This window comes from Camellia sinensis, chromosome 1 (assembly GCF_055761805.1).
Source record: "Camellia sinensis isolate YWXY chromosome 1, ASM5576180v1, whole genome shotgun sequence".
Taxonomy (NCBI): Eukaryota; Viridiplantae; Streptophyta; class Magnoliopsida; order Ericales; family Theaceae; genus Camellia; species Camellia sinensis.
The window spans coordinates 48,814,378-48,835,343 of record NC_138961.1 but is presented as its reverse complement, the minus strand read 5'-3'; the positions used below and the strand labels follow the sequence as shown (position 1 = coordinate 48,835,343).

The following is a 20,966-nucleotide window of genomic DNA, read 5'->3' as shown; positions in this document are numbered from 1 at the left end:
AGATGAGTAGAGTAGATGAAACCAAGGCATGAAGAGCTTGGAAGCTCAAAAATGGTAGAAGGAGAGAGAAGGGAGAGAGAAAAGTGATCTAGATGTGACCAAAAGTGAATTTTATAGATGTTGAATTCGGACAGATCGCTTGAACGAAGAATGCAAACTCTTAGAAGTTCAGAACGAACAAGGTAGACCGCTTGAGCGACTAACCTTGCGCTCTAGCGAACATCAACAACTCTTAGAATCACAGACCTGCAAAAGTACTGGAAAACTCGTTAGAACACTCAAGTGACCAATCCATCGCTTGAGCGATGAAGAAAATTTTAGAATACTACATTTACACTAGTCTACTAAATAGTTTACAACTTCTGGGTTTTTACATTGTGTAGTGGATAGTTTAGTTTGGCCAGTGGGATAGTTAGAAGTAAAACTTCTATGTTTAAATCTTATTTTTGTAATACTACATATAATTAGGGGTGGATAAACCTCACGCTAATTGGGTTTGGGACGGGTTTGCACTATTTAATAAAAGAATACCTGTTATTTCAAGTTTGGTTCGGTCTAACATCGGACCTAATCTAACCATTTCAATCCCAATCTGAAAAAAAAAAAAATTCAAATCCAAAACTCACCCACCTAACTCAAGATATGAGCTATAAATTTTTTTTTAATTATTTTGAATGGATATTAAATTGTTTGGACCTTTTAATTATTATTTGGATTTAGAACGGTAACAAAATTCAATGATAAATAAATATGATTTTGAGAAAATTTGTGATAAATTTATATTCTTATCATTATAAGTCTTGAAGGACAATGGTGAAACTATTGGGGCATAAGGACATTTGTTGAAAATTTATTGGTCAAAAGGACATTTGTTAAAGGACATCACCACCTATCTGTTCAAATTTTTATTTTAACTATATGTTCAAATATTTTTTTATTGTTTAATTTTTTGAACCTATTTGTTCAAATTTATATCTATCTGTTGAAATTCAGTAAATTTTTTTTTTCTATTTGTTGAAATTCACCAAGCTTATTTTCCCTATCTATTGAAATTCACCAAGCCTATTTTTTTCTATATGTTGAAATTCACCCAGTATATTTTCCCTATCTATTGAAATTCATCAAGCCTAATTTTCTTATTTGTTAAAATTCACCAAGTCTATTTTTCTTATTTGTTGAAATTCACTAAAGTTATTTTTTTAATCTGTTGAAATTCTCTAAACATTTTTTTCCTATCTATTGAAATTCAAGCAAAGAGAAAAGCAAAGCTCAAAAGCACCAAAATCGTGATTAGTTATGGCAAAATGCGAAGAAACAATCATTGATCTCCTTCTTCATATAAACAGAGACCGACTTCGGCAGCTCAAAGACCTCACTCACCAATGTAAGTGACTAGAGATGCAGTAAGAGGTACGAGAGAATGAGACAAAAATCGATTGAGGTAAAAAGAGATTGGTTGGTGTGGGTTCAGTGAAAAAGGAATGAGTGAGAGCTGAGAGTTGAGGATGGAGTGTGAGAAAGAGTTTTCGAAGCCATTGATAAGCAAGAGATAGAAAGAGGTGTTTGTGAATCTGAAGAGAGAAAGCCTCATCTTCTTCAAGTTCAAGGGACACTTTGTATATTAGGATTTCACTTATTGGGGACCCTAGGATTTCAATCGAACCAATTCTCCATCAATGGATCAGAAAATAACGAAGAACTTCAAACGATCATTAATTGAGCACATGACAAAAAACTTTATCAATTAATTGAACATGAAGAACACACATGAGTGAACAATTTTATTTGTGTAGTCTTAGAAGTTATTTCCCCTACGCTGTGTTTGGTTGAGAGATTTGCAAAAAGAAAAAAGAAAAAGGTGTGTGAAACTAGGTGAAATATAGATATATTTTATTCATATTTCACCTACCTTTTCCCTTTCTTTTTCCAAATTCCTTCCCAAATCTCCAATCAAACATAACGCTAGGGTTTGTAAAATTTTATTTATATCTTTGTTCTCCATCAGTCAAGCACAGAGAATGTAGGGTTGGTGATAACGACATAGTCATCAGGACGGTGGGTGATGGCGAATGGATTGGCGGTAGATCTGCACAAAGGAATCAACACCGATGGTGGTGAAGAGAAAAGATGAAAAAAGAGAAGATGTTGGAGCAGTTGGAGAGAAAGGAGAGAAAATGAAGTGAGAAATGATCAATTTTAACAGATAAAGATGGTTGAGACTGTCCTTATAAACTTAACGATGTCCTTATAGATTGAATAGTTTAGCGCATAAAGTTTTAGACAAAAGAAATTTAAAGTTGGACTTTGTGCCAAGCGCCCATATCTTTAACAAATATTTTAATTGAAGTTTTAGAAAGAAAAATCTAGGGTAAATTACAAACACACCACCTGAGATTTACTTAAATTACAAATTATCCCATGTGGTTCTAGAAATTACATTATGCCTCCTAAAGTTTCTAATTTCATAACAAATAGGTCATTTTATTAATAAATCATCAAGTTAATTAACAGTTTTTAATAATATTAAAATTTTATTTCAATTAATAATTCAGATAATTTTATTATTGTATAGGTGAACAGTTAGAAATTTCACTTTTTCAATTAATTATGTTAAATAAAAAATTCTGACAGAGAGGTATTTGTAATTTTCCAAACCACAAGTGACAATTCGTATTTTAAACAAATCTCATGAGGCGTATTTATAATTTACCCAAAAATCTATGTATATATACTTTTTTGTCTTTTATATTTATTTTATAACAAAAATAATATAAAATTATAATAAATATTTTATAAATGGCCAGACTCAGTAGGATTAGACCATAACTCTTTATCCCAAACCTAAGTCAAATATATTGAATGAATACAAAATCTCAACCCAACTTGATATTATAGATAAAATAATTTTTTTAAGGGTAATTTACAAAACCCCCTGAGATTTACTTAAATTACAAATTATCTCCTGTAATTTTAAAAATTACATTATGCCTCATAAGGTTTCTAATTTCATAACAAATAGGTTTTTTTATTAATAAATCATCAGGTTAATTAACAGTTTTTAATAATGTTAAAATTTTATTTCAATTAATAATTCAGATAATTTTATTATTTTGTAGGTGAACAGTTAAAATTTTCACTTTTTTCAATTAATTATGTTAAATAAAAATTCTAACAGGGAGGTATTTGTAATTTTCCAAACCACATGTAGCAATTCGTATTTTAAGCAAACCTCAGGGGGTGTATTTGTAATTTATCTTTTTTTTTTAAAGGGTGATTCTACTTACACTACTATTTAATCTCTTGACACCCTCCATCTCATTACACCGCTAAAAAAAATGTAATTCTCATTACACCTCTAATATATTACCAAAACTAACCCTAAATTAACTATTTCATCTCTTTATACCGCTAATTTTGGCAACACAGTGCTAAACAGTTTACATTATTCTGGTATTATGCTATCGAAAAAAATAGATCTCTTTAGCATTTTGTTGATATACATTTACAGAGACACCTTCTTCCAAACAATGATTTTTTAATTTGTGATGGGCCTGTTCGGTAATACAATACTAATCAATTTGAATTATTCCAGTGCCATGTTACCGGATAATATTTTTTTCCCCTACATTATGTTGTTGTCCAATTAGATGATAATAATAAATTAATTTGGGCTACTTGTGAAGTACATGTTCAGTGATACATTGTTACACAAATGAGATTACCCTAGTGTCATGTTGCCAAACTATAATAGAGTTGTCTAAGCTCCCATCGTTGTATATTGAAAGATTTACTTTTTCCTCGAAGCATCCATAAAAAAATTCATAAATCAAACACGAATCCATAAAATCATACATAAAAAGTATTCATAAAAATTGTTCATAAAAACATCAAGTGTACGAATATCCATAAAGTATCCATAAAAACTATCATTGTTTGCATCCATCAATCAAACATATTATCACAATTCGTCTTGGTAATTTGTAAGTAATTTTTTCCCCTTTAATAGAAATAAATATCTACACTTTTTAAAACTTGTCAACCTTAATCGTTCCCCTTTGATCTTCCTGTTGTCTCTATAGTAACCACTTCTTTTACAAGCAAGTATAAGTCTTGGTTTTCTACCATTATTTCTCATATCTGATGTCTTTATAACAATGACAAATCCAATCTTCTTCCCAACGCCAGAAGCCCATTTAATTAATGTTTCATGACTACGAAAAATCTAAAGATAATAAATACATTTATACGTCAAATTATTAATAAAACTCAATACAAATTAAAAATAAGAAAAATCGTATTCATAAAAAAACTTAACAAACCTCGTCTGTAATGAATTCATGACTAGAGTCCACTAATATTGTAGTACTTGCATTGTTGCAATGAATATAAGTATAATTCTTTTAGGAAAAAAATAAAAAAAATAAAAAAAATGAAAATGAAAATACATGGTAATGAGAAGCTAAACAAATTTTAAAAATTCAGTTTGAGTTTACCGGAAATGTATCTTTTATTCGGTAGTTGGTTACCAGACTTATATTTTTTGTTCGGCAATGTGATGTCGGACTATTTTGTTTTGTTCGATTTCGAACCACCGAACGAAAGTCGAACGAAAGTCCAAAAAAACGAAACAAAAACCTACCAAATAAATAAATAAAAACTCATAATTTCACTTTTTTGACAGTTCTTCGTCACCGTTTCTTCATGTATTGCTTTATTTAATTATCAAAATACTATGATTCTCACTTTTTGAAAAGAGATGTGTAGGAGAAAAGAAAAATTAAGAAAGGAAAAATAGGAGTATGGATTGAAGACTAAGGGGTGTAAGGAGATAACAAAATATATTTAATTTTAGTGTTTTGTCCTTAAAGGTAATTTCGCATATGGATAAAATTGGGAGAAAAAAAAAAACTCATATGAAAGGTATAAAGAGGTAAAGTAGTGGTGTGAGTAGAATCACCATTTTTAATATTTTGTCCTTAAAGGTAATTTCGCATATGGTTTGCAGCTGCGTTTGGGCATTTGATGAAAAAGCCAGACGTGGCTTTAGCCCTGTTTGGTAGAGTTGTGAGGAAGTGATTATAAATTATACCTTAACAGATTAAAGCTTACAACTGTGAGCATAAACTGGTAACTTGTTTGGTGTAGCTGTGAGATTATAGATTTAAGCAGCAGAGTAATGCTTGGTAAATAAGCTGTAAAATAGTTTTTTGCTGTGTAATTGTCATTTTTGCCCTTATGAATATAAAAACTGTAATTTTGTCATTTTCTTCACTTTAAATTTTGAAAAAGTTATTTTATTAATGGAAGTTGATTATTTAGTACCTAATTTGGTACATTTTCCCATTAAACTCACCAAAAAACTATTTTTCCAACACCCACAACTCAATATGCAGTGTCCATCTGTTAAGTTAGGGGTGTGCATGGGTTGGAGCAAAGCGATTTAGGGAAAAAAAAATAACAACAAAACTGTGATTCACAAAAACCTAACTCAAATAACTTAATCCAATCCCATTAAAATAAACAAGCTCATTCAACTTAATTCCACAAAAAAAAAAAAAAAAAGCTCATACAACCTTTAACCCTGTTCTTCAAATAAATTACCTTAATTCAAAAGACGAACTTTCACCCAAGAGTAACAAGAAATTAAAGTCCAACATGAATAAAAAGAAATTAGCAGTACACACTCACAAGCAAACCATCCAAATTAAGCTCAAGAGAATCCAACCAATCATCTAAATTATACAATTAAATAGTCCAAGAAATCGACAATAAATAGCAACAACTGCTACATATGCAACATCCACTCATCCGAACTCCAAAGAACCACAATAGCTTTATCCAAACTCCAAGCTTCATCAATCTACAAATGTAAGCAAGAAAAAATTATTCAATAACAAAAAAAAAAAAAAAATAGAAATAAAAATTGTGAATTGGTCTCTCTGTTGATGGCTAGAAATTTTTCTTGCACCAAATTCACTAGAAAGCTAAAGCAAGCCAAAGGTGGGATTTTCTTGGGCTATAAAAATTGTGAACTGGTTTTGATAGAAATCTTTACTCTTTAGCATCTGCAGTCATTGTGACGATAAGTAAAAGATGACATCAAGAAAGATGCGAACATTTCTAACAATTTAGCTGTTCAAACAGGAGCATGCACAGTTAGTAATGCATGTGCAGTTGTGGAATCCCAAGGCCTGTCGCAAGGAATTATAACATATGCTTAGTACTTTTATTAAGATTATAGCTCCTCAATTAATGGCCTTGGAAAAATCAACAAAATATCCGAAGATGTTTAAGCTTCTCTGCATTGTGAAGATTTTAAAAATCAAGTTTCTGAGCAGGTTCTTATGCATTGAAGAGTAGCAGGTTCTGATATATTGAAGAGCGATTCTTATTTTCAGTATAAATGACCATTCCAGTTTTGAGGATTTGGTGGAAATGGCTAAAATGGCATGAACAAAACTTTTTTTTATGGCCAATGACACTATATATATATCATACAAAAAGATCATCTCTTTAAAACAAAAAGAATTAGAAGCCACAAGTATTGTGATAGCCTACTTTTAATCAAGTAACTATTGGCTAGCATATTTGATGAGAGAGCAAGCCTCCCCAAAGAAATCATAAATATTGGGCACTTCCTAATTGTGTGCAATGTCAGAAATAAATGGTAACTGTACGGAGAGCAAATATTCCGGCGTGCCCGTATTCCTTTCTTCCGAGTTCCGTCGATATCCGATCACCTGCGAGCAAATGACGGTGAGCTACCCGGCGGTGTGTGGCCGGAAAACACCCTCCGACGGTCAAATTAGCACACACCTTAGAGGGAATAGAGAGAAGGGAGAGAGTGTTTGAGTGTAAGGATTTTCTTACAGAGATGTTCGCCTGTTTCGTATGGGGGGCGCAGTCATGCTTTTATACCTTCTGAGCCCCATATCCACTCCCTGTCATCTCCTGACACGTGGCTCTGCTATCCCATCTGTCAGCATAAACCATGCCATTCATCACCTGCTCTCAACTGCCTGTCAGCACAGCTGGAGCTCGGCAGCCGAGCTGCCCTACCTCGGTCGTACCATGCTTCATACCTTAAGCGCCTAACCGGATAAACAAATGAAGGACCGGGCTAGGCGGCATCTCGGCAAAGCCTAGCCCGGGCTCCTCCTTTGGTCGACCTTCTCGCCGGTCAATCAACTACCTCGGCTGACCGCGCCTTTCCGAGCGCCGGTCTCTCGGCCTGTCTGGTTTCGACCATCCTCGGACCGAGCATCCTGGTCTGACCGGTCACTTCCTGGCCGAGCAGCTTCTGCACGGTCCGGGGCAGCACACACTCAGTCCAAACTCTGCCCGGCCCAAGTTCTAGTAGCCCTCCTACGGGTGAACAGTCGATCATCTCGGCCCATTGCTCTGCTGGGCCCTCAACTTGCTCGGTCTATATCTCGGCCCAACACCGGATCATAAATCACCCTCTCAATTGCCCCTTAATTCCGTCCGCGGAAGCGTGACTGGGATTACTCACCTCGACCGAGATAACGTTTCTCCGGTCGTCAAGATGCCAAGCCTCGACCGAGCTAGTTGACGTAATTGTCCGCAGATTTGACCGGTTATATTCCTCGGCTGACCTATTCTCGTTGAAAGTAGCTCGGTTGGCTCTTCGTCTTTTCAACCCGTCGCTTCAGTCCTGTCAAAGCCATAAATGGGGACACGTGGCGGTCTGCCATTGGTCATCGGGCAGCCAACCTGCCGTTTTTGCCAGAATTTGAATTTGGGCGGTTTTCTTTGCTTATACATACATGCCCTGCTCGAACTCCAAATCCTCCTACCATTTCGACATTCGATCCCAGAGCTCTTGCATCCTCTTCCAGACTCGCTGCCATTCCTCGTGCTTGAAGGATTAGGTCCTACTCTTCACTGGTAAGTCATTCCATCCTCATTTTGTTGTTATGTTCCTTCATATTACACACATTAGGGTACAAAAACATAGATATTAGGGCATAGGTCGTAGAATCTGTATTAAAACCTTCCTCTGTTCTTGGTGTTCTTCATATTTCTAAAGAACACTGACGAACTGGGGTGAACCGGGCTCTGGGCCTTCTTTTGATCCAAAAAACCAACCAAACCGGGCAAACAACATGTTTGTTTCAACCCCAGCGAAAACCGAGTTAACAAAAGGACTTGGCCGTTCAACCGGGCTAACATCTGGTCCGCTTGGGCAACCGGGCTCCTTAGATAGAATAGACAACCGAGGTGGTTTGGCGCCCTTAATGACCGAGCTAAAATTCAGCACCTTTCGCGCGACCGCGCCAACACTTAACACTTGCCATCCTTTTCCTGCAGAGTCCAAGGGGACCACTGTCATTCCTGAGGCTCTCAGGACCGGTCAACATCCAATACCCAGAGCCAAACCCCTCAGCCGGGATACACTAAGCCGGCCAAAAATGGGGAAATTCCGCTTCCTAGTGGATACTCCGGCCGCGCTCGCCGCTTTCAGAGAGGAGTACGGCGTCCCGGCCGACGTCCATCTCGAGCTGGCCGAGGAAGAGACCACGCCTTGGGGTAGGGAGGAATGCCCCTTCACCGTGCTATCTATTGTCGAAGGGGGCCTTCGTTTCCCGCTCAACCCTCTTATAACCGAGTTCCTCCGCCGCACCGGGCTGGCACCCACACAGGTGTCCACCAACACTTATAGAATAATCAACGGCGTTCACGAATTGAACAAACGGCTAGGCACCAACTTAGGCCTAGCCGAGATATTGAGGCAATACACAATGGGCCACACCGGCGACGGCCTAGCTTACTATTTGAAAATAAGACCGGGCAAGGAGAAAATCGTAACCGGCACCCCAGATAAAGATATGCACGACGATGATTTTTTCTGGGTGTCCGGCAATTACGAAACAGCCGAGGTACCGGGCTGGCGCATAAGCAAGGACTTCGGTTCTTCATGTAAGCCACTCAAACTTGCTCGGTGGACTTAATTCTTCAGTTTAACTAACCGGTTTCCCTGTTTCTTTTGCAGCTATCCAAGCCTTGTAGGCCAACTACCAGTTCCCCAACGTCGAAGCAATTCGGGCCGTGCTTAGGTACCGCCACCGGGATTGCAACGATTTACTCAGCTATACCCCGACGTACAGGTACTCTGCCCCGCGTTGGAGTAGAGTAACCGACTTCCTCAGAGCTCCTTCGCCACCTCCAGATCCAACCCTACCCGACGTCCCGCTAATCCGGCTGACCGAGGAACAAGAGATGGCAAAGCGCAGCAGAATCAAAAACCTTCTGACCGCTACCTCAGCCGAGATACCGAGCGTTGTAACCCGGTCGCCAGCCGCCGGCCAATCCAGCAGCGCTGTGGTCGCCCTTGCGTCCCCGGCTCCAGCTGCCGGGCAATCTGCCAGAGAAGCGCGCCGGGCTGGAAAAAGACCAAGGGCAGATCCCTCCGCCGAGCTCGTCGCCGAGCTGACAACCGAACATCCAGCTGAAACTCCCGCTCCCGTGCCCGCTTGGCGTCCTCAGCTGAAGCACTGGGGACAGGACATCCCGGCGACGGCTTCAATCAAGGCTGACAAAGAACATTTGCTCGTCTTCGATATCTCCAAAGCATTTCTCCTACCGGGCGACGTGGTCGGCAGCGACCACGTCCCTGACACCCGGCTGGTGAAATCCTCAGTCAAGTCCATGGCCAGGGTAAGTCGGTGTTCTTTTTAATATTTCACAAGTGTTTGCTCGGTCCTTCTTGCTCGGTCCCCTTTCTGATGTACTTTGCTTCTTTGTGCAGGCCATTCAGAAACAACATTTGGTCTTGGAGCGCATCCACCGGCTTAGGCAGAAAGCCAATGACACTGCCAGCCAGGTTGAAAGCCTTCAAGCCGAGCTCGGCCGGGCTAAAGCTTCTCTCGAGATGGCCAACAATGATAATAACAGGCTGCTCGGTCAACTGAATGCAGCCGAGAAAAAACATAGCGAGCTCCAGGCCGAGGTTGACACTCTGAAGAAGGAGAAGAGGAAGGCTTGCCGGGCTGCCAACAACGCGGGTTTCAACGAGGCCGAGAAGAATTACCAGAAGCAAGTCTTTGCAACACAAGACATATACTTCAAGGCTGGCTGGAAATCCGCTTGCGAACAGCTCGGCCAAAGTTCTGACACCGACGTATTTGCCAACCCTCCTCCAGCTTCTCTACCGGTCTACCTTGTGCCATATGCAAACGATGTTTTCAGCGCTTTACAGGCTGAGGCCGAGGAGGGACTTGAGGACGGGGACGGGGAGACAGATTCTGAGGAAGAAGAGGCCGAGGTGCCTGAGCAGCCCGGCAACGATGAGCCCAGCGCCCAAGAAGCAAGCCAAGCTATTGACCTTGATGCTGATGTTGCGGAGGATGCGTTCACCAATCTTTCCCCCTTAGTTTAGGTTGCTTTTACCTTGTTTTTGTATTTTTGCTATCAACTCTTTTGATGTAACCGGGCTCTGTCCCCTCCGTTTGTAATGAATTTCTTATCAATGAAAATTCAAATTTTTGCAAGTGTATGCACGGTTGTAATCAGTTCTGTCTTCAGCAAAACATCTCAGTATAACTCATCGAGCCGGAATACATAACACGGTCTAAGCACTTCAACAGAACAAGACAAATTCATGAACCGAAGTAGCCACTTCGGCTGTAACTAAGTTGAACAAACCAACACTTCCAACCGGAGTAGATCATCTCGGTTGGGAATCCAAAGTTGGACAAGACACCAACTCTTCCAACCGGAGTACACCATCTCGGTTGGGAATCCTAAGTTGGACAAAACACCAACTCTTCCAACTGGAATACACCATCTCGGTTGGGAATCCAAAGTTGGACAAAACACCAACTCTTCCAACCGGAGTACACCATCTCGGTTGGGAGTCCTAAGTTGGACAAGACACCAACTCTTCCAACCGGAACACACCATCTCGGTTGGGAATCCCAAGTTGGACAAAACACCAACTCTTCCAACCGGAGTACATCATCTCGGATGGGAATCCTAAGTTGGACAAGACACCAACTCTTCCAACCGGAGTACATCATCTCGGTTGGGAATCCTAAGTTGGACAAAACACCAACTCTTCCAACTGGAGTACACCATCTCGGTTGGGAGTCCTAAGTTGGACAAGACACCAACTCTTCCAACCGGAACACACCATCTCGGTTGGGAATCCCAAGTTGGACAAAACACCAACTCTTCCAACCGGAGTACATCATCTCGGTTGGGAATCCTAAGTTGGACAAAACACCAACTCTTCCAACTGGAGTACACCATCTCGGTTGGGAGTCCTAAGTTGGACAAGACACCAACTCTTTCAACCGGAACACACCATCTCGGTTGGGAATCCCAAGTTGGACAAAACACCAACTCTTCCAACCGGAGTACATCATCTCGGTCCGTAACATTAAAACAATAATTCAAGTGCTAAAGCAAAATGACTTCTATAATTTGACAAAAAGAATTACATTCTGCTTTGCAAGCCAAAAAATTGCTTTACAAAAAGAGGAAAGTAAAAAGCTTAAAAATAATACAATTTCAAGTTGGCCGCATTCCATGGCCGGGGTATGGCTCTTCCCTCTAGATCTTCCAAGTGGTAAGCCCCCTTGCCAGCCAGACCAGTGATCTTATAGGGTCCTTCCCAATTTGCCCCTAGTTTGCCTTCTCCTGGCACCAGGGTGTTGCCCATAATCTTCCTCAAAACCCAATCCCCAACTTTGAACGGTCTGGGGTGCACTGTCTTGTTATACTTCTTGGAGAGCTCTTGTTGGTAGGCGGCCACATGGATGAGGGCTTTCTCCCGGCGCTCTTCCGCTAGGTCCAACTCCAAGGCAATAGCCTCGGCATTTAGTTCGGGCTCAAAACTCTCAGTTCTGAGGGTGGGCATTTCAACTTCCAAGGGTATGACCGCCTCCATGCCATAAGCCAAAGCAAATGGAGTTTCCCCGGTCGAACGTCGCGGGGTTGTTCGGTATGCCCAAAGGACGCTCGGTAATTCTTCAGCCCACTTGCCCTTAGCCTTTTCCAACCGTTTCTTCAACCCATCCAGTATAGTCTTGTTTGATGCTTCGGCTTGACCATTGGACTGCGGGTAGGCCGGGGTGGAGTTGTAGAATTCTATCTTCAGATCTTCACAAAATCCTCTGAATAGGCGACCGTCAAACTGGGTGCCGTTGTCAGAGATCAAAATCTTGGGGACACCAAACCGTGTGACAACGTTCTGCCAGACAAATCGCTTCACGTCTTTCTCTTTGATGGTTGCCAAGGGCTCAGCTTCAACCCACTTTGTGAAGTAATCTGTGGCCGCGATGAAGAATTTCCGGTTGCCCGGTGCTGTTGGCAATGGTCCCACTATATCTAGCCCCCACATGGCGAAAGGCCAAGGACTGGTGAGGGGAAGAAGTTCCCTGGCGGGCTGGTGGATCTGATGGGCGAATTTCTGGCATTTCTCGCACCTGCGGACATATTTTTGCGCGTCGGCCTGCATGCACGGCCACTAGTACCCCTGCGAAATAGCTCGGTAGGCCAAGGACCTGCCGCCGATGTGGCTGCCACAAATGCCTTCATGAACTTCAAACAAGAAGGCCTCCACACTGTTCGGGTGCACGCACTTGAGATACGGACCGGTGAAGGACTTCTTATACAACGCGCCTGACGGAGAGAGCCAAAACCGCTCTGACTTCACTCGGATTTTGTGTGCTTCTTTCTTGTCCGCTGGAAGAGTCCGGTCTCTGAGGAACAAGATTAAGGGGTCCATCCATGAAGGACCTAGCTCGGCGCAGAGTACATCCGTCTGCCCGGCGTTTTCAATGCTTGGCCGTGGAAGAAAGTCAATCAACAGGGGGTTTGGAGACGTGCTATCTACCATGGAAGCGAGGCCGGCGAGTTCATCAGCCTGGCTGTTTTCTTCCCGGCCAATCCGTTGGACTCTGATTGCCTCAAACTGCTTGATATGGTCCCTGACCAGAGCTTGGTACTTCGCCATCCTGTCGTCCTTCGCTTCATAAATCCCTGAAACTTGGTTAACCACAAGCTGGGAATCACTATATACCAGAAGCTTGGCAGCCTTCATTTGAATTGCGCTCTTGAGCCCAGCAAGAAGCGCCTCGTACTCAGCCTCGTTGTTAGACGCCGGGAAGCCGAGTGTGATAGAATGCTCGATGGTTAGGCCGTCCGGGGATATAAGAACGATACCTAGGCTTGCACCATGACGGTTGGACGCCCCATCAACAAAAAGCTTCCACATGTCCCCCACAAAAAGCTTCCAACAGTCAGATGGGTCCTGAGAGTTGCGAAGGGCAATGGGATCACAACTGCTCGGCTGTGCGGTGTCAAGTTTGGTGTTGACCGGTTCAAAGTCAGTGCCCCTTGGTGATTCGACACCGGACTCAGCAAGTTGGTCCGTAATGCTCAAGTCCGTAGGCGAATCACCAGGTTACGGTGTGAAGCCGGCCGCAGGTTCTGAGCTATCTGGAACCATTCCTCCCCCCCTTGATGATTCGGCACCGGACTCAGCAAGTTGGTTCAGAATGCCCAAGTCCGTAGGCGAATCATCAAGTTCTGAGCTGTGTGGAACCATTCCTTCCCCCCTTGATGATTCGGCACCGGACTCAGCAAGTTGGTTCAGAATGCCCAAGTCCGTAGGCGAATCATCAAGTTCTGAGCTGTGTGGAACCATTCCTTCCTCCCGTGGTGATGCGGTACCGGACAGAGTGGATGGGTTGGTGATACACAACTCCGTCATCGCAGCACCGGGAGGTAATACCGGGCAAACTGAGGGAACTTCGATGGTGCGCGCTAACTCCGCGGCGCGACCTTCTGCAGCTGGTTGTGCCTCGGTTGGCATTGTGTGCGTCTCATCATCTGCCTCCGCAATGTCGACCGGGCAAACCGGATGAGTACCAGGTGAGAACTCGGCAACAAAATCGGCCAAGGTTTGGGCTTTGATTGCGGTGCGCGGCTGGAACTTCACATCGAACTGTCCCAACTCGACCGCCCATTTTAAAATTCGGCCTGAAAAGTCTGCGCGCTCAAACAAGGCCTTGAGGGGGAACTCGGTCAGTACGACGATGGTATGGGCGTGAAAATAATGTGCCAATTTCCTCGAAGCCATCATCAGTGCCAACGCAAGCTTTTCCAGCGGCAAGTACCTCGTCTCAGCCGGCAGCAAGGTCTTACTTACGTAAAAAATTGGGAGGTGCTTGATTCCTTCAGCCCGGACTAACACCGCACTTACTGCATGCTGGGAGGCGGCAAGGTAAAGGTAGAGTTCCTCACCGGGCTCTGGTGTAACCAACAGCGGCGGAGAAGACAAATAATCTTTGAGCTCGGCCAAAGCTCGGTCACACTCGTCATCCCATGAGAACTTTGACTTCAATGCTTGAAAGAAAGGGCGGCAGCGATCTGATGACCGGCTTATAAATTGATTAAGCGCGGCGGCCATCCCGGCCAGATGCTGCACGTCCTTAGCCGATCTGGGTTGTTTCAATTCTTGCACGGCTCTGATCTGAGTAGGGTCTGCTTCGATGCCTCGGTTCGTGACTAAGAATCCCAAAAATTTCCCGGATCCCACGCCAAAGGCACACTTCGAGGCGTTCAAGCGCAGCTTGTGCTTCTTCAGAATGGCGAACATCTCGGCTAAGTCGGACAAATGGTGTGCCTCATGTCGGCTCTTTACCACCATATCATCGATGTAAGCCTCCATTGTCCGGCCGAGCAAAGGAGCGAACATTTTGGTCACCATCCTCTGAAAGGTTGCCCCGGCGTTTTTCAAACCAAAGGGCATAACTCGATAGCAGAAGAGTCCCCTTGGAGTCGTGAAAGAGGTGATCTCTTGGTCAGGCCCATGCATGGCAATCTGGTGATAGCCGCGGTACGCATCCAAGAAACTGAGCCGATTGTGTCCAGCCGTCAGATCCACTAGCTGGTCAATGCGCGGCAAAGGGAAGCTGTCTTTCGGACAAGCTCGGTTGACTGTCTTGTAGTCGACACAAACTCGCCACTTTCCATTTTTCTTGGGCACCACTACCGTGTTGGAAATCCACCGAGGGTAGTGCACTTCCTGTATTGCTCGTGCCTCAAGCAAGTTCTTTACCTCCTCCGCTACTACCTCGGCGTGATGCAGCACCGATCTCCTTGTTCGCTGGATGACTGGCTTTGCTCCAGGGAAGACATTGAGGTGATGGCAGACAAAGCTTGGGTCAAGGCCAGGCATGTCGTAGGGCGACCATGCAAAGACTTCGATATTCGCCATCAAAAACTCAATCATCTCGGTTCTCTCCATGGCCGAGAGACTTGAACCGAGCAAGAAGAATCTGTCCGGCTGCTCGGCATCAATCCGCACCTCAACCAATTCTTCAACAGCCTTGTCTTCGGCTTTGGTGCCAACATCATCCAAGACACTCCGGTCCTCCGGTCCCTCGATCATTTGAACGAATCCCTTGGCAGCCCGGCTCCCGTTGACCGCCACGAAACATTGCTTGGACATGACCTGATCACCCCAAATCTCCTCGATTGCCCCCATAGCCGAGGGGAATCTCATCACCTGGTGGTAAGTCGATGCTACGGCTTGCATGGCGTAAAGCCATCCTCTTCCTAGGATAAGGTTGTACGTTGAAGGCACTTGTAGCACCCAAAACTCCACTTGCTTGACCACGGATCCTGCTTTGACCGGCAAGATAATCTTTCCCAATGGCCACTCCGGCTGCGAGTTAAATCCAACCAGTGGCGAAGTGGCCGGGGCCAAGTCTGTCTCACGGAGTTTGAGCTGTTTGAACGCATCATAATACATGATCTCGACCGAGCTTCCCTGGTCGATCAAGATCCGTCTAACATCAAATTCTTTGACGCGTAGTGTTACTACAAGAGCATCGTTGTGCGGCGTCTGGATACGCTCTAAATCCCTTGAGGTGAAACTAATCACATCTTTCTCCTCTGTCTTCCCCCTTTTGATGGCAGGCTGTACTGACAAAACTTCCCTCATATGCTCTGCCTTCTTGATCATGCCCCGGAGTTTGCAAACGCGCTCCGGTTCCACGATGCCGTGGATGACATTAATAACTCCTTGTGGTGGTGCATCTCGGTCATCCTGTCCCCTGGGATCGACCGGAGCCTGATTTGGTTTCACGCCGCCATCAATGTAAAGGTCCAGATGCCCGGCCACAACCAATTCTTCCAAATGTTGTCTCAAAGGCAAACAATCCTCAGTCCGGTGGCCCCTCTCCCGGTGAAACGTACAACGATACCGCGGATTGTACCCCTTTTGTCCATCGCCCAACTTAGCAGGAAACCGGACGTACTCCTCGTCTCGGATTTCGCTAAGTATGCGATAGATTGGGATCTTGAAGACCGTGGTTATGCCAGTCCTTGCCTTCATTCTCCTGTTTGCGTCCTCAACGTCATCTCGGGGGTAGTCATCCCGGTCATTCCGTCGTCCTCTACCCCGGTTTTTACGATTTGAACCTCGGTCTGATTCCTCTGCTCGGTCATTTGAGCGGTTGGACTCTTGCCCAACTGCGTGCACCTTGCCTGCTGTCTTCTTGTCTGTTCCGACCGGAGTGGCCTTCACGGTGGAAGCCGACGCATCATCCTCTACCCGGATGTGCTCATTGATGCGTTGCATGAGCTGGCCCATGGAGGTCGGTTGGTGCATGGTAAGCGAGTCCCGCAGTCTGCGTCCGACCGGGAGACCACGCTTATATTGTGTGATAGCAAGGTTGACCGGGCAGTCTAAGATCTCGTTGAAGGTTTCCCAATACCTTGAATTGTACGCCTTCAGTGTGTCGCACGGTTCCATCTTGACACTTAGCAAGTGATCGACTTCCTTTGGTGTTTTTGTGTTGGTTTTGAAGCGCGTAACGAACGCTTCGGCCAACTGATGCCACCGTTGTATGCTCCCTTCCGGCAACCTCTCAAACCACTTTAAGCCCAGCTCACCTAAACTGGACGGGAAGATTAGGTACATAAGTCCGTCATTTCGCCTATGTCCGGCCATGACCTGTCGGAAATGGCTCACATGCATATAAGGATCGGTTTTGCCGTCGTAGAGCGTGAACTTAGGCTGGTGGAAACCTGCCGGAAGTGGCGTTGTTTCTATTTCCAGGGAAAAAGGGGTGGCACTCAGTCTGGCCAAGTCTGTATCTTCAAATATTGGCACTGTTTGGCGGGGTGGAGGCATTCCGACCTCCTCGCTGGCATGAATCCCGTAGGAGAGCCGCTGGAAAGCTGGTATTCTCTGAGCTTCGCGCCGGCGAGCCCGCTCCCTTAACACTGCCCGTAGATCCTCTGACTGAGCAGAATAAGAGTACCTCGACGTCGTCGCCGGACGTGAGGGTTTGTAGGTACTGTCTTGCGCGCTAGACTTTTCTGCATGCATGTCGGAATCACCAACCTGGTAACTCCTGGTGATGGAAATGGACTGAGTACGTCGTTGACTCTGATCGCCTGACCGGCGGGACGGGGTGCGCTCACTGTGGTCTCCCACTCCAGCTACACCTTTCCCTTTGACATGCCGCTTAAGATCCTCCATCTCCGCCGCCATCCGCCTGATAACAGCGTCTTGGTCCTTTAACTTGCTCTCCAGTCGCCTGGCGTGTGAGTCTCTCCGCCGGTGACCGTCCGGACTCCGTGAACGCCCATGACTCCTTCCGCGCTTATCCCGCGCGTCTCCTGACTGTCCTCCAGTGGGCGTCCCCAAGTCTGCCATTGGATGGACGGCAGGAGGTCCCTCTCTCCTTCGGGAATAGTCCGGGGTGGCCCCGTCGATGGCGGACAACGGGAACTCGTCGTTGTTCGCCATGGACGGCGATCAGATGAACCTGGAAGACAAGGTTTTGTCTGAGAACTTCCCACAGACGGCGCCAGTTGTACGGGGAGCAAATATTCCGGCGTGCCCGTATTCCTTTCTTCCGAGTTCCGTCGATATCCGATCACCTGCGAGCAAATGACGGTGAGCTACCCGGCGGTGTGTGGCCGAAAAACACCCTCCGACGGTCAAATTAGCACACACCTTAGAGGGAATAGAGAGAAGGGAGAGAGTGTTTGAGTGTAAGGATTTTCTTACAGAGATGTTCGCCTGTTTCGTATGGGGGGCGCAGTCATGCTTTTATACCTTCTGAGCCCCATATCCACTCCCTGTCATCTCCTGACACGTGGCTCTGCTATCCCATCTGTCAGCATAAACCATGCCATTCATCACCTGCTCTCAACTGCCTGTCAGCACAGCTGGAGCTCGGCAGCCGAGCTGCCCTACCTCGGTCGTACCATGCTTCATACCTTAAGCGCCTAACCGGATAAACAAATGAAGGACCGGGCTAGGCGGCATCTCGGCAAAGCCTAGCCCGGGCTCCTCCTTTGGTCGGCCTTCTCGCCGGTCAATCAACTACCTCGGCTGACCGCGCCTTTCCGAGCGCCGGTCTCTCGGTCTGTCTGGTTTCGACCATCCTCGGACCGAGCATCCTGGTCTGACCGGTCACTTCCTGGCCGAGCAGCTTCTGCACGGTCCGGGGCAGCACACACTCAGTCCAAACTCTGCCCGGCCCAAGTTCTGGTAGCCCTCCTACGGGTGAACAGTCGATCATCTCGGCCCATTGCTCTGCTGGGCCCTCAACTTGCTCGGTCTATACCTCGGCCCAACACCGGATCATAAATCACCATCTCAGTAACTGAAGTCTCTTTAAATGGAACAATGATAACATGACATTAAAAGTGTTTAAGAGCATAGAAATTCAAGAATTAGATATTCATATTCTATGAATTCATAAACATGCAATTAAATTATGGGTCTTTAACATTTCTGTAAATCTATCAAGTAAACTGATTCAATAACCAATTCATTTTGCACCCTTTTATAGTTCATTTGTTAATTTTATTTTTTATTTTTTTTAAATGGTTCTCCTAGTTTTTTCCACAGTAATCACAGGTTAAACTATAACAGTACACATGCATTCACATGTTCACACTTGCATAACATAATATATGTGTATATATGCAGCAAATATCAAACTTGTAATACCATAAATCCAAATCTGAATAGAAGATGAAAGAATCTATGCAATACCCATGAACAGAACCAAGAAATTCAGAAGTAGAAACATTTATATACACAAAAACAACCCAATAGACCTAGCCAAACCCAGTAGCTTTGGCTTCTTCAAATGAAACATCCTATCATCTTGATCCTCCAAACTCTCTTTGTACACTCTCTTCTCCACTCTCCTGCCTCTAGAACTTTCCATTCTTAGAAAAACTAACCCACCTCCCTAGATATAGTTTTCTTTCTAGATTAAGTAAGAAAACCAAAGATTTGTTTGAAATTTCAAAAACCCAGTTCAGAAAAACAACTAAATAATAACAAAGAAAGACTACTTTTCAAAATTGGGATGACTCTTATTCCAGGGAAAAAAAGTGGAGGGGTAGTGATTTGAAAATTTTGAAGGAAAAAGATAGATCTTTAGCTCATTTTGGGATATATATATATAGATCTGATAACAAGAAGGCAATAATCTAGAAATAGATAAAGGAACTAACTGAATAATAAAATATACTTAAAGAGAACCCATGCCTAACAGGGAATTAATCTTCCTCAAAGATTCAAATCTAGCTTGTAGTGGAGCTACGTACGAGTTTCAGTAAGACTTTGAATAGTTTTGTTTTGGAAAAAAGAACCCCGACCCCCTACTATTTAGAATCAGCCCCAAACTCTTGCAAGCATCAATTTTTAGACCTACGAAAAAGGTTCGATCCGTGATGAAAAAGGGTGAATACCGAAGAACATAAAGCCCCTAGATTTTTTGTCCTACAAAAAAGGATAAACCCCCAGAACTCGCACACCATTTCACAACCCAAAAAAAAAAAAAAAACCCTAAATCAATGTGTGTGTATATATATATAACATACAAAGGGCATGAAATCTTACCTTTTTTGTGGAGATCAACGGAAAATAGAGGGCTAAACTGAACGATCGACTGCGATCTTCCTGATGTGGAAGAGTCGTCGTTGGTCACCGAAATGAGAAAGAAAGCAGAAAGAAAAGTAGTGTGTGAGGAGAGGAGCTTAGGGCAACTACGAAGAGGGTTTATATCATGACAGTTTCGTAATTTCCTTAATTTTAGAGGGGCAATTAAGTCATTTTAGCCTTCCATACCAACTGCCCGCATAAGTTGAATTTTTTAAGCACCCCTAGAGCAGCTTTGGAAAATAAGCTAAAAATAGCTTAACTTAAGCTATAATCTGTTGAGTTAAGTTATACCAAACACAATATTTTAGCTTAAATTAAGCTAAGCAGCTTTTAAGTTGTGCCAAACAGGCACTTTTTTGTTCTAAAACCTATTTGGGAAGCTGGATAAACGCCATATTGCAATTTACGAATATACCCTCAATTTACTTAGGGTTTGCTGAGATAAAACACTTCTCCATTTTGCATCTCACGCCTCTTGTTCTTCTCTCCCTCTTAGATTGTCTTCGCACCGTTGCTGTGGAGGTCGCAGAAAACTCATTTCTAGTGTCGGCCATTGACATCGCTACCGACTTCCCTCTACCAGCTCGTCTTCCTTGGTTGATCTACATAATCATGTAAGCCTTTCCCCTCCGTCGGTGTTCTGCTACCAGTGATTTACAACCCATTGTTTGGAAACTGTTAAATTGCAAATAGATCTGTTAGTTTTCAGCTGCGTTTATGACATTACAAGTGTTATTTGGCTTTCCGATTGCTATCTGCTACTCCTTTTTTTTTTTTTTTTGGATTTTTAGGGTAAACAGTTGTCTGATTGCCATCTTTCCACCCAATGTGTGCTTTTTTTTTTTTTTTTTTAACTACTTTTGCTGGCCTTTTTTGCTATGAACAAAATTTGCTGGAAATTTATTAGGGGTGCTCTTAATCTTGCGACATATGGAAATCCTTTTCATATTAGCTATTTCTGCTTGTGAACAACAAAAACAATAAGTCATTAACTTGAATCACAGCATACATGGTT

At 43.8% G+C, this 20,966-nt stretch overlaps 1 long non-coding RNA gene across 1 annotated transcript; it reads right to left on the bottom strand.

Moving 5' to 3' along the window:
- Positions 1-5,587: 5,587 nt before the first annotated feature.
- Positions 5,588-20,088, bottom strand: LOC114269879 (uncharacterized). Its single transcript, XR_014334572.1, has 2 exons — positions 19,910-20,088; positions 5,588-5,860 (listed from the first exon to the last, which is right to left on the bottom strand). It is a non-coding gene; the product is annotated as an uncharacterized LOC114269879 (long non-coding RNA).
- Between the last annotated feature and the right edge of the window lie 878 nt (positions 20,089-20,966).